This window comes from Anolis sagrei, chromosome 2, assembly GCF_037176765.1.
Source record: "Anolis sagrei isolate rAnoSag1 chromosome 2, rAnoSag1.mat, whole genome shotgun sequence".
NCBI lineage: Eukaryota > Metazoa > Chordata > Lepidosauria > Squamata > Dactyloidae > Anolis > Anolis sagrei.
This window is the reverse complement of record NC_090022.1, coordinates 180,968,659-180,980,038: the sequence shown is the minus strand read 5'-3', so window position 1 is coordinate 180,980,038 and position 11,380 is coordinate 180,968,659. Positions and strand designations below refer to the sequence as shown.

General features: G+C 42.6%; 1 protein-coding gene across 1 annotated transcript in view; it reads left to right on the top strand.

The window, feature by feature from the left end:
- The first annotated feature begins 10,597 nt into the window (after window positions 1-10,597).
- CACNG5 (calcium voltage-gated channel auxiliary subunit gamma 5) overlaps window positions 10,598-11,380 on the top strand; it is a 58,374-nt gene continuing 57,591 nt past the window's right edge. Inside the window, exon 1 of the mRNA XM_060763077.2 lies at window positions 10,598-10,748. The gene's annotated coding sequence lies outside the window, so the exon portion shown is untranslated. The remainder of the gene's footprint in view (window positions 10,749-11,380) is intronic.

Below are 11,380 nucleotides of genomic sequence, written 5' to 3'. Positions count from 1 at the left end.
TGCGTGTACATGTGTGTGAATGCTGAGTGACAATGTAATTCCCCTATGTTTGTTTGTTAACCAATGTAATTGTGAATCCAATGTAGTTGCATAGAATCTGTATGTTTGTATGTCCAATGTCATTCTTTGTCTAAATGTTTTCTGTAATCTGATATACTTTCTCACACTGGAAATTGCAATAAAAAGAACCTATGCTTCAAAGTCATTGATAAGTCATTCATAACAATGAAGAGGAAGCATTGGTGAGCACCCTCTGGGTTCGTCCATTTAACCAATTACAGATCCACCTCACCATAGTTTTGCCTAGCCCACATTGGACTAGTTTCCTTGCCAGAAGGTCATGGGGGACCTTGTCGAAGGCCTTATTGTTCCTTTTATTGTTTCATTTTCTTCTGTATTCTCTTTTTGGGTTATCATCCTCTAAAATTTTGTATATTATCTACCCCCATTATTTGTTGTTCATGTGTTCAGTCGTTTCCAACTCTTTGTGACCTTATGGACCAGCTCACACCAGAGCTCCCTGTCGGCCATCACCACCCCCAGCTCCTTCAAGGTCAATCCAGTCACTTCAAAGATCTCATCCATCCATCTTGCCCTTGGTCGGCCCCTCTTCCTTTTTCCTTCCATTTTCCCCAGCATAACTGTCTTCTCTAAGCTTTCCCATTATACTTACTTCTTGTATCAGTTGTATCAGTTGATCATTTTCTCAATTGTAAACACTTATACCAAGCTATATCCTTTGTTACTAATTGATCTTTAATTCTTTCAGTGTTTATCATCTTTAGATTCCAATCTCTTATTTTCATTTTACTTCTTTTAAACTTTTTCTCTAATTCTTTTTTAAGATTTGTTGAGATCTTTTCTGTCATCAATAAACTACAATAAACTTCAAACGACAAGAAAGGAGATTCTGTCTGAACATTATGAAGAACTTCCTGACTGTGAGAGCTGTTCAGTAGTGGAACTCTCTGCCCCGGAGTGTGGTAGAGGCTCCTTCTTTGGAAGCTTTTAAACAGAGGCTGGATGGCCATCTGTCGGGCGTGCTTTGAATGCAATTTTCCTGCTTCTTGGTGTGTGGGTTGGACTGGATGGCCCACGATGTCTCTTCCAACTCTATGATTCTATATATACTTTTTTATAAGGACGCAGTGATGTACAGTTTTATCTGTTTAATATTATGCTGTTATTTCAGTTATGGTTAGGCATGAAATAATTTGAGGAGAAAATCAGCCAGTGCTTTATAGATTATAGCAAATCCTTTGATTTTGTAGATCATGGAAAACTGGATCCCTTCTAAAGGAAATGCAGTGCAACAATATTTGTGTAATCTATACTCAGGACTGAATATGGAGGAATAGAATAGTTTGCCATTGGCAGGTGGGTGATACAAGGCTTAATTGTATTATCTGTTTCTGCTTCATTTACATCAGCACATATAATAATCAAAAGCATGATTGACTCAAAGGGAAGAAGTGTGAACATTACTTGCAGAAATAATCAATAGTCCAAGTCAATTGGACTGCAATTAGCACCCTCAAACTTGTCATGATTCCCTAACAGAGGGTGGAAAGGTGGCAACCGAAGATATGTGAATTGAACAGTGTGAAGCAGAAGGAATTGAGGAATTGTTAAAAGAAACAGACCACATGACTCAAGTAACTAAGCCAGGCAGTGTACCTCCATGAAGTATGGCAAGTAAACTCTTGACACAATGTAGTGTATGCATTTCGGAGATAAGAAAGGAGAGGAGAAAATGCAGAAGAGGAAATACAGTAGTCGGGATTAAATTCCCTCTGAAATGAAATGATTGCTTCCTTTCACTATCTCAGAGGTCCTGTCATCTCCAAAATGTTTTTGCAATGTCTTAGCTCTAGCCCAGAAGTAAATGTTGATGGGCATTCTAACCCAGGGCGCTTCCAGGCAGTGCTAAATTGCAGATTTTTCGTCAGGGGCAAAAAAACCCCCAAAAAAACAAAACCTGGGGCCTGAGAAGAGGTCTACATAGAGTCCTGTTAGCTCCATTATCCACACTTGCTACTCCCGACTGATGCCTCTGTCATCAGTTGGGAACCCCCGGCACCAACTGCTGCTCTGGGTCAGAGTGAAGACAGAAGGGGGCAGAAAACAGTTCCATCTTGTCTCCTATGCTTTACCAATAATATACTAATCTATATCTATAAAAATGCTCTGTGCATAATGAGTACCTTAAAAACAAAAGAACCAATGAACGAAATCACACCAAATTTGGCAACAAAACGTCCCACAACACAAGGAGTGACCATCACTCAAAAAATTATGATTTTGTCATTTGGGAGTTGTAGTTGCTGGGATTTATAGTTTACTTACAATCAAAGAGCATTCTGAACTCCACCAATGATGGAATTGAACCAAACCTGGCACACAGAACTTCCATGATCAACAGAAAATACTAGAAGGGTTTGGTGGGCATTGACCTTGAGTTTGGGAGTTGTAGTACACCTACATCCAGAGAGCACTTCGGACTCAAAAAATGACAGATCTGGACCAAACTTGGCACAAGCACTCAATATGCCGAAATATGAACACCGATGGAGTTTGGGGGAAATAGACCTTGACATTTTGGGAGTTGTAGTCACTGGGATTCACAGTTCACCTACAATCAAAGAGCATGCTGAACCCCACGAATGACAGAATCGGCGCAAACTTCCCACACAGAACACCGACAACCAACAGAAAATACTTAAGGCCATCCAATCCCAACTCCCTTCATTAGGGCAAGAAAACGTAATCAAAGTCCTCCTGACAAAGAGCAATCCAACCATAGATAGATAGATAGAGATATGATTCACACACAGAGAGATATAGTATCATAGATTTGAAAGGGACCCTTAAAGAAGGACAATTATATCTTGCATGTTCCAAGGTGGGCAAACCAGACACTCTCCACATCAACACTGACAAAGAAACAGCAAGAAATACTGTTTACCCACAAGCATAAAGACATTACATATATTAGAAACCAACACTTTCTCATTACTTTATTTTCCAGATCAACAGACTGGGCCACAGCAATGCGTGGCAGTGGACAGCTAGTAATATATATTTTCCGGCATATAAGACTACTTTTTAACCCAAGAAAATCTTCGTAAAAGTCAGAGGTTGTCATATACGTGGGATCCATCTTATACGTGGGAGTAGTCTTATATGCTGAGTAGTCTTATACGCCGAGAGTCGTCTTATAGAGTGGGTGCTGAAACTTCCAATCCGGATTGGAGAATCTGTGATTGCTGCATATTGTGGGGGGAGCTCAAAAATGGCAGTGGCCACGTCCCTGCCGTATGCAGCGACTGTATGAAAGCATTAAGGGTGATGCTGTACAAGTACGGTAGAAGAAAATCAATTCATCAGGATTCGTGGACTTAATGTGGTTCCGATGGTGAGGTGAAGGGGCGTCTCACCGGGAAGGTGTAAGTGAAGGGCGGAGCAAGCTGCAGGCATCTGGGGTGCCCGGGGCATGGAAAAAAGAGATAGAGTGACTGAGCCCATAAAAACACACCTCTTTTACCTGTCTGGCCCGCCCTTGTATCCTATTACCGTACCTCCTCCTCTGCCTCTCAGATCTCGCTCCTGAAGACTGCAGTGAATTGGTGCAGGTACGCATGTCTGAGATCTGAGAGGCAGAGAGGGAGGGACACTAATAGGAAAATTACCATATTGAAATCAAATCTGATACTTTAAAAAAAATATTTGTTGTGCATTGGAAGAGGGGTAGTCTTATACGGCGAGTATATCCCAAACTCTATATTTTAACTGGAAAAGTTGGGGTGTCGTCTTATACACCCAGTCGTCTTATCTGCGGATAATACAGTAATATAATATAATATAGTATAATATAATATATTGTATATACATATAATATTTCTAATATTATAATGTAATACAATATCATACTATTACTAATAATACAATATTAGAATTATATATTTTATATTACATGTAATATTACTAATAATATTACAATATAATGGTATGGTTTAGGGTGAGAGTATTTTACAGTAGCTCAAACCCTTTCTTTTTTTCTTTTATTATTTTTTCCCAACAGCGTCTACAAGTAAGCATTTTGGAAACAGTATCTAAATCGGGAAAGTACATTCTATTTCTTTTTTTAAAAAAAGAGCGAAATTGTTGATGTCTTCATACAGCTTATACATAAAATCAGAAAATATGTTAACATTTTACATAGTTAAATTAATGTATTGATTCAAGTAACCCAGATGGGGGTGGGAGGGAGGTGGGAAAAGGGTGGTAGGGGGTTTAAAATGGTAATTAATTAAGATATACGGTAAAGGGAGTCACAATTGGAACCTGTATCCTAGACATAAAGATTGTAAGCAGTTTTTATGTTGTAAGCAGTTTTTATGTTATCTTTTAGATGGCTAAGGTTCGTATTGTATTGTTTTGTTATTTGTATGAAGAAATTATTTTTTTAAAAAGAACATTTTACATAGTTGGTAATCTAAAATAACAATGAGCGTGATAATTTATAATATTATAATGTAGTATAATCAGGGGCGGCTCGTCCATTACGCGAAGTAAGCGGTCGTAGAACACTTTTTTTTTGCCAGGGGTGCAGAGGCACCTCTGTGAATGCCCCTCGACTGCCACTTGAGGAGCGCCCCCTCAGCTCACAACAGCCCTAGCAGTCCGGGGGGAGCCTCGGCTTTCTTGTCTCGCTGCTGGGCGATCCTCTTCCCAAAGGGGCCGGACCCTTGAGCCTCGCCTAGCCCCTCTCGATCCTGCTCCACCCGGCCACCGGGTGCATGAGCAGAGCCGGCGCTCAATCGTTCTCTGCATTCGATCCCTTTCCCATGACCGGCTCCCATGACCGGCTCCACCCACCTTCTCTCCTCTCCCCAATCCGCGGGTGGGCCAAGTGGCAGAGCCGCCGCGCCTGGCCCGCTTTGGGTACGGAGGCGTGCCTGAAGACCCTGGCGTGTGCACCAAAAGTCGCCTCTTCTCCTGACTTTCTCTTCAGCTATTGGGACCGAGAGAAAGAGAGAGAGAGAGAGAGAGCCCCTCCGGCTGGAGGTATCTCCCACCTCCGCTCCCTCCTTTGTTTTTGCGCCTACCTTCAGGAAAGGTGGGCATCTCCACCTCTCTCTCTCTCTCTCTCTCTTGGTCCCAATCGATGAGGAGAAAGTTAGGAGAAGAGGTGACTTTTGGTGCATATGCTGGGGTCTTCAGGTACGCCTCCAGACCCAAAGTGGGCCAGGCAAGGGAGCAAGTGTGGCAAGTGTAGTTAATGGGATATATAGTTCACCTACAATCAAAGAGCATTCTGAACTCCACCAATGATGGAATTGAACCAAATATGGCACACAAAACTCCCACAACGAACAGAAAATATATATCAATGATTGGCTGGGGGGGGGGGGGTATACCAGAAATATAATGGTATAGGGTTGGGGCTAGTGTTAGTGTTAGGCTATTTTACAGTAGCTCAAAACCTTTCTTTTTTCTTTTATTATTTTTTCCCAACAGCATCTACAAGTAACCATTTTGGGAACAGTATCTAAATCGGGAAAGTACATTGTATTTCTTTTTTTAAAAAAGAGAGAAATTGTTGATGTCTGAATACAGCTTATACGTAAAATCAGTAAATGTGTTAATGCTTTACATAGTTGCTAATCTAAAACAACAATAAGTGTGATAATTTATAATATTATAATATAATACAATATAATAATACTACTAATAATAATCAATATTATAATTATATATTTTATATTACATGTAATATTACTAATAATATTACAGTATAATGGTATAGTACAATATAGCAATATATAATACTGATACTGTACTATGCTAATAATATAATATAATATATGTACCAGTGTTTGTTATTTTTTTTGTCCCATGATCATTTTATCTGTCATTTTCGTCTTATTTATTTATTTACAGTATTTATATTCTGCTCTTCTCACCCTGAAGGGGTGCGGATCACAGAACACATATATGGCACACATTCAATGTTGTGATACACTGACAAGACAGACAGACAATTGCACATAGATAGAGGAAGCTTTTCCATCTTCGGCATCTTGGCGGCTGTGCTTGGTTCCGACCATGGGGGGTGCTGTCACTCCACTTTCCCTGCTGAAGAGCTTTGTTTGTAAACTTCCTCCTTGATCGAATCCCTGGTATTTTTCTGGCATTTCCTTATGGGCGCCTTAAATACCTCCCTGCTTAAGTGGTACCTATTCATCTACTCACATTGCTGTTTTAGAAACTGCTAGGCAGGCAGAAACTGGGCTAAAGACCAGGAGCTCACCCTGACCTGGACTTCAAACTGTCAGCTTTTTGGTTGGCAAGATTTACTGCAGCTGATGGTTAACCTGCTGTGCTAAAGCCCTGCATCTTGGCTTTCCAAGTGGAGTCACATTACACTACGTAACACCATTTTTGTTCCTAGGTTATAAATGCAATTTCCTAATTGGGTCTATGATAAAAGCATGGATAAAGTTGATTAAATTGCCAAAACTCTGTTTTTGTGGGACATCCTGCAGCACATTTTGCTATAGTTTTTCAATGAATATCTCATCGAGTCTTCTCCACTTCAACATAGTTTGTGGCAGCCACAAAAATGAAGTTTCTGGAATATAACAACTACTTTCAAAGTAAGTACTGCCAATTAAACAGGAAATAACACTTTCAAACCAGGAACAGCAAAGTTTTCAAATTTTGTTATAGATTTGTATGGCAGCATAATAACACTGGCAGTTTTATTTTCAGCCCCCTTTTTAATGATACCTAACATAAAAATCTGCCTAGAGCACAGCTAGGCTACAGTGTTGCCAGGTTTTGGAAAAAAAGCAATAAGAGACCATTCAAATTCATGACACGTAGGCTGGACAAAAAAGAAACAGCTATTACCAAGCAAGTGTTCTACCTAAATTCCAAATGCAAGTATTGATTTCAATCAACCTAGCCATGTATTTCTCTGTAAAATTAACACATGGCCCACATTCATAAACTGCATAATGCACACCTTTCTTTCTTTAGGAGGAACTCAGATCCCAAACCTTGAGATGGGAGCTTCCAATTCTGCCTATGTAAAAGCAAAACCTTTCCAATAAGGGACACCCGACAACCATAAATGTTCACTAGGTTAATATTTGACCCCAAACCCTTTACTAGTTTCTCATTGCTAGCTCGGCCGGGATCAGCATATTGACGATGTTGAACCAGTGTGGGATTGTGGTTTGAGTGCTATGCTGAGGCTTTGAATTCTGGGCATCCTGCACATATCTCTTGGAAACCAGGTAGTACCCTCTCATTTGTGCCAGTCTTGACCCATTGCAGATGGCCATTTAAAAAGTCCTAAGTTTTACAATAATCTTCCAGGGTCAGTGTTTTGGTGGATCTGTAGGTGACTGTGGAGCCCTATTCTTGATCTGCATCTTCTCCTGCAGTGAGGGCATTGGTTTCCAGGTGGAAGGCGGTTTAGGTCAGGGTTGGTTTGACGCGCCTTCCTCTTGGCACGTTTCTCTCTTTCACCTCTTGCCTCTTCAAATTCCACAGCACTGCTGGTCACAGCTGACCTACAGCTGGAACGTTCAAGGGCCAGGGCTTTCCAGTTCTTAGTGTCTATGCCACAGTTTTTAAGGTTGGCTTTGAGCCTATCTTTAAATCTCTTTTCCTGTCCTACAACATTCCATTTTCCATTCTTGAGTTCGGAGACGGTGGTCAGGCATCCGGACAACATGGCCGGTCCAGTGGAGCTGATGGCGGAGGACCATCACTTCAATGCTGGTGGTCTTTGCTTCTTCCAGCATGCTGATGTTTGTCCTGCTGTCTTCCCAAGAGATTTGCAGGATTTTCCGGAGGCAGCACTGATGGAATCGTTCCAGGAGTTGCATGTGACAGTCCATGTCTCGCAGGCATATAGCAGGGTTGGGAGGACAATAGCCTTATAAACAAGCACCTTGGTGTCCCTACGGATGTCCCAGTCCCCAAACACTCTCTGCTTCATTTGGAAAAATGCTCCACTCGCAGAGCTCAGGCGGTGTTGTATTTCAGTGTCAATGTTGACTTTTGTGGAGAGGTGGCTGCCAAGGTAGTGGAAATGGTCAACATTTTCTAATGTTCTACCATTAAGCTGTATCTCTGGCATTGGAAAGGGGTTGGCTGGTGACTGCTGGAACAGCACTTTAGTTTTCTCGATATTCAATGACAGGCCGAGCTTCTCGTATGCTTATTTTACAATATGTATGCATCCAAGAGGAATTCCAGAGCACTGGACTACAGTTCTGGAAAACAGGGTTCAAACCTTTGCTCTGTTGCACTCTTTTGGCCTCAGAAAATCCGACTCTTCGTGACCTAATGGACCAGCCCACGCCAGAGCTCTCTATCGGCCATCACCACCCCCAGGTCCTTTAGAGTCAAGCCAATCACTTCAAGGATGCCATCCATCCATCTTGCCCTTGGTTGGCCCCTCTTCCTTTTTCCTTCCATTTTCCCCAGCATCCTCATCTTCTCAAGCTTTCCTGTCTTCTTGTGATGTGGCCAAAGTACTCCATCTTTGCCAGTAATATCCTTCCTTCCAATGAGCAGTCGGGCTTTATTTCTTGAAGTATGGTTCACCTTTAGCTTAATCATTACTCAGAACAGAGACTGCAATCATGATATTAATGTGAAGGCGAGGTGTTGGAAGGATGGCTTGGAAGGAATTAGGCAAGACCTTGGTGTGTAAAGATGGATCATTGAATACCAGTTAGGGTGGTACATGCCATTTTAGACCCCTTCTACACTCCCATATAATCCAGGTTATCAATCAGATAATCCACATTATCTGCTTTCAATTGGATTATATGAGCCTACACTGCTTTACAATCCCGTTTGTCACAGATAATCTGAATTTTATATGGCAGTATAGAAGGGGCCTGAGTTTTATTCCTACTAGGCATTATTTTTCCTGTGGATATCTTACTGTGTGATCACACCCTAATGATAAATCTACCCTCTGCATGATGGAGTGCATCTACGCTGTTGAATTAATGCAGTTTGATGCCACATTAGTGGCCTTGGCTTAATGCAATGAGATCCTGGATGTTCTAGTTTTACAAGGTTTTCAGCATTCTCTGCCAAAGACGGCTGTTGACTTCCATGATGTCAATGAACTGTGATGTCAAACTGCAGTAACTGCACTGTGTAGATGCAGCCTAGGAGAAAGGCAGAATGCGAAGGAAGAGGAGGAGGAGGAGGGAGATAATGAAAATGAAAAAGACAATAATGAGGAGAAGTAAGGCGGAGGGTGAAAAAAAAAAGAATGAGATTTAAGAAGAGGATAGGGCAGATGAAAAAGATGAAGAGAAGTAAGAAGAAGAGGAGGGGAGGATGAAAAATAAGAAGAGAAGTATGAAGAAGTCAAAAGAAGGGGGAAGATGAAAAAAGAAGAGAAGTATGAGGAGAAGTAAGAAGGAGGGGAAGATGAAAAAGAAGAAGAGGAGAAGTAAGAAGAAGAGGGGTGTGTGAAAAAGACGAAAAAGAAGAATGAGGAGAAGTAAGAAGAGGAGGGGAGTATTAAAAAGAAGAGAAGCATGAGAAGTCAAAAGAAGGGGAAGATGAAAGAGATGAGAAGTAAGAAGAGGAGGACGGGAGGATGAAAAGGAAGAAAAAGAGAAGAATGAGGTGAGGTAATAAGAGGAGGAGGAGGAAGATGAAAAAGAAGAAGAGAAGTATGAGGAGAAGTAAGAAGAAGAGGAGGATGAAGATGAAAAAGAAGAAGAGAAGTATGAAGAAGTCAAAAGAAGGGGAAGATGAAAAAAGAAGAGAAGTATGAGGAGAAGTAAGAAGGAGGGGAAGATGAAAAAGAAGAAGAGGAGAAGTAAGAAGAAGAGGGGGGTGTGAAAAAGAAGAAAAAGAGAAGAATGAGGTGAGGTAATAAGAGGAGGAGGAGGAAGATGAAGAAGAAGAAGAGAAGTATGAGGAGAAGTAAGAAGAAGAGGAGGATGAAGATGAAAAAGAAGAAGAGAAGTATGGAGGTCAAAAGAAGGGGAAGATGAAAAAGAAGAGGAGGAGGGGAGTGAGGAAAAAGAGGAGAAGAAAGACAAAGAAGAAAAGGGGGAAAGGAGTAAGAATAAGAGGGAAGAAGAAAAAGACGAGCAAAGAGAAGGAGATGAAGAAAGTGAAGAAGATTTGCACACCTTTTCCTGCCTGGCAGGAGTTTGGTCTAGATGGCTGGGCTGTGGTCCCTTCCAAGTCTATGTTAGAGGAAGAGGGAGGAGGAGCAAGAAGTAGAAGAGAGAGGAGAAGAGGAGGGGGAAGGAAAGGGACAAGAAGAGGAGGAGGAAGAAGAGGTGGAAGAGAAGTAACGGAGAAGGAGGAAAGGAGGAGGAGGAAAAAGAAAGAGGAGGGGAAAGAGGAGGAGGGGACCCTCTTCACGATCAAGATTGGTGGTGGTGACCTTGAGGGGAGCGGAGACCCAGAGAAGAGCATCCCACTGCTTTGGGATGCTGTAGGCTCCCTCCTTGAGCCAAAGAAGTCTCTCGTGGGGTCTCTGAAGGCTTCTGGAGGAGGAGGGAGGGGTCTTCCTGAGGCTCCACCCTCCCCAGCTTGCCTCCTTCCCTCGCCCCCTCCCCCGGGAGAGAGGGCCAGCCATAAAACCCGGCGGCGGAGGCGCCTTCCACCTTCACTCCACTGCCGCCCTTCCTGCGGTCCGGACCCGGCTCTGCCTGCCTGCCTGCCTGCCTTTGCAGCCTCTCGAGGTGAGAGTCCGCGGAGGGAGAGGGAGAGGGAGAGGGAGGGAGGTTCCCGCTCCGGGTTTTAGTCCGAACTCCAAAGAAGCCAATGGGGCCGGGAGGCTTGGAAAGTTCGGACCCGGAGAAGCAGAGTGGACATCATCACTGTGGTAGGAAGGCAGGTTGACCGCACATCTATCGCTCAACCCTATGGATTCTTGGAAGGCTGGGGTTCCTTCCACACAGATGGATAAAATCCCACATTATCTGCTTTGAACTGGAATATATGGCAGTGTGGACTCAGATCACCCAGTTCAAGGCAGATATTGTGGGGTTTTCTGCCTTGACATTTTGGGATATAGGGCTGTGTGGAAGGGCACAGGATCTAAATGCCCTGATCTTTATCTCACATTATCTGGCAATGGAGACTCTTATAATCCGGTTCAAAGCAGATATTGTGGGGTTTTCTGCCTTGACATTCTGGGAGATAGGGTTGTGTGGAAGGGCCCAGGATCTACAATGCCCTGATCTTTATCCCGGATTATCTGGCAATGGAGACTCAGATCACCCAGTTAAAAGCAGATATTGTGGGGTTTTCTGCCTTGACATTCTGGGATATAGGGCTGTTTGGAAGGGCCCAGGATCTACAATGCCCTGAT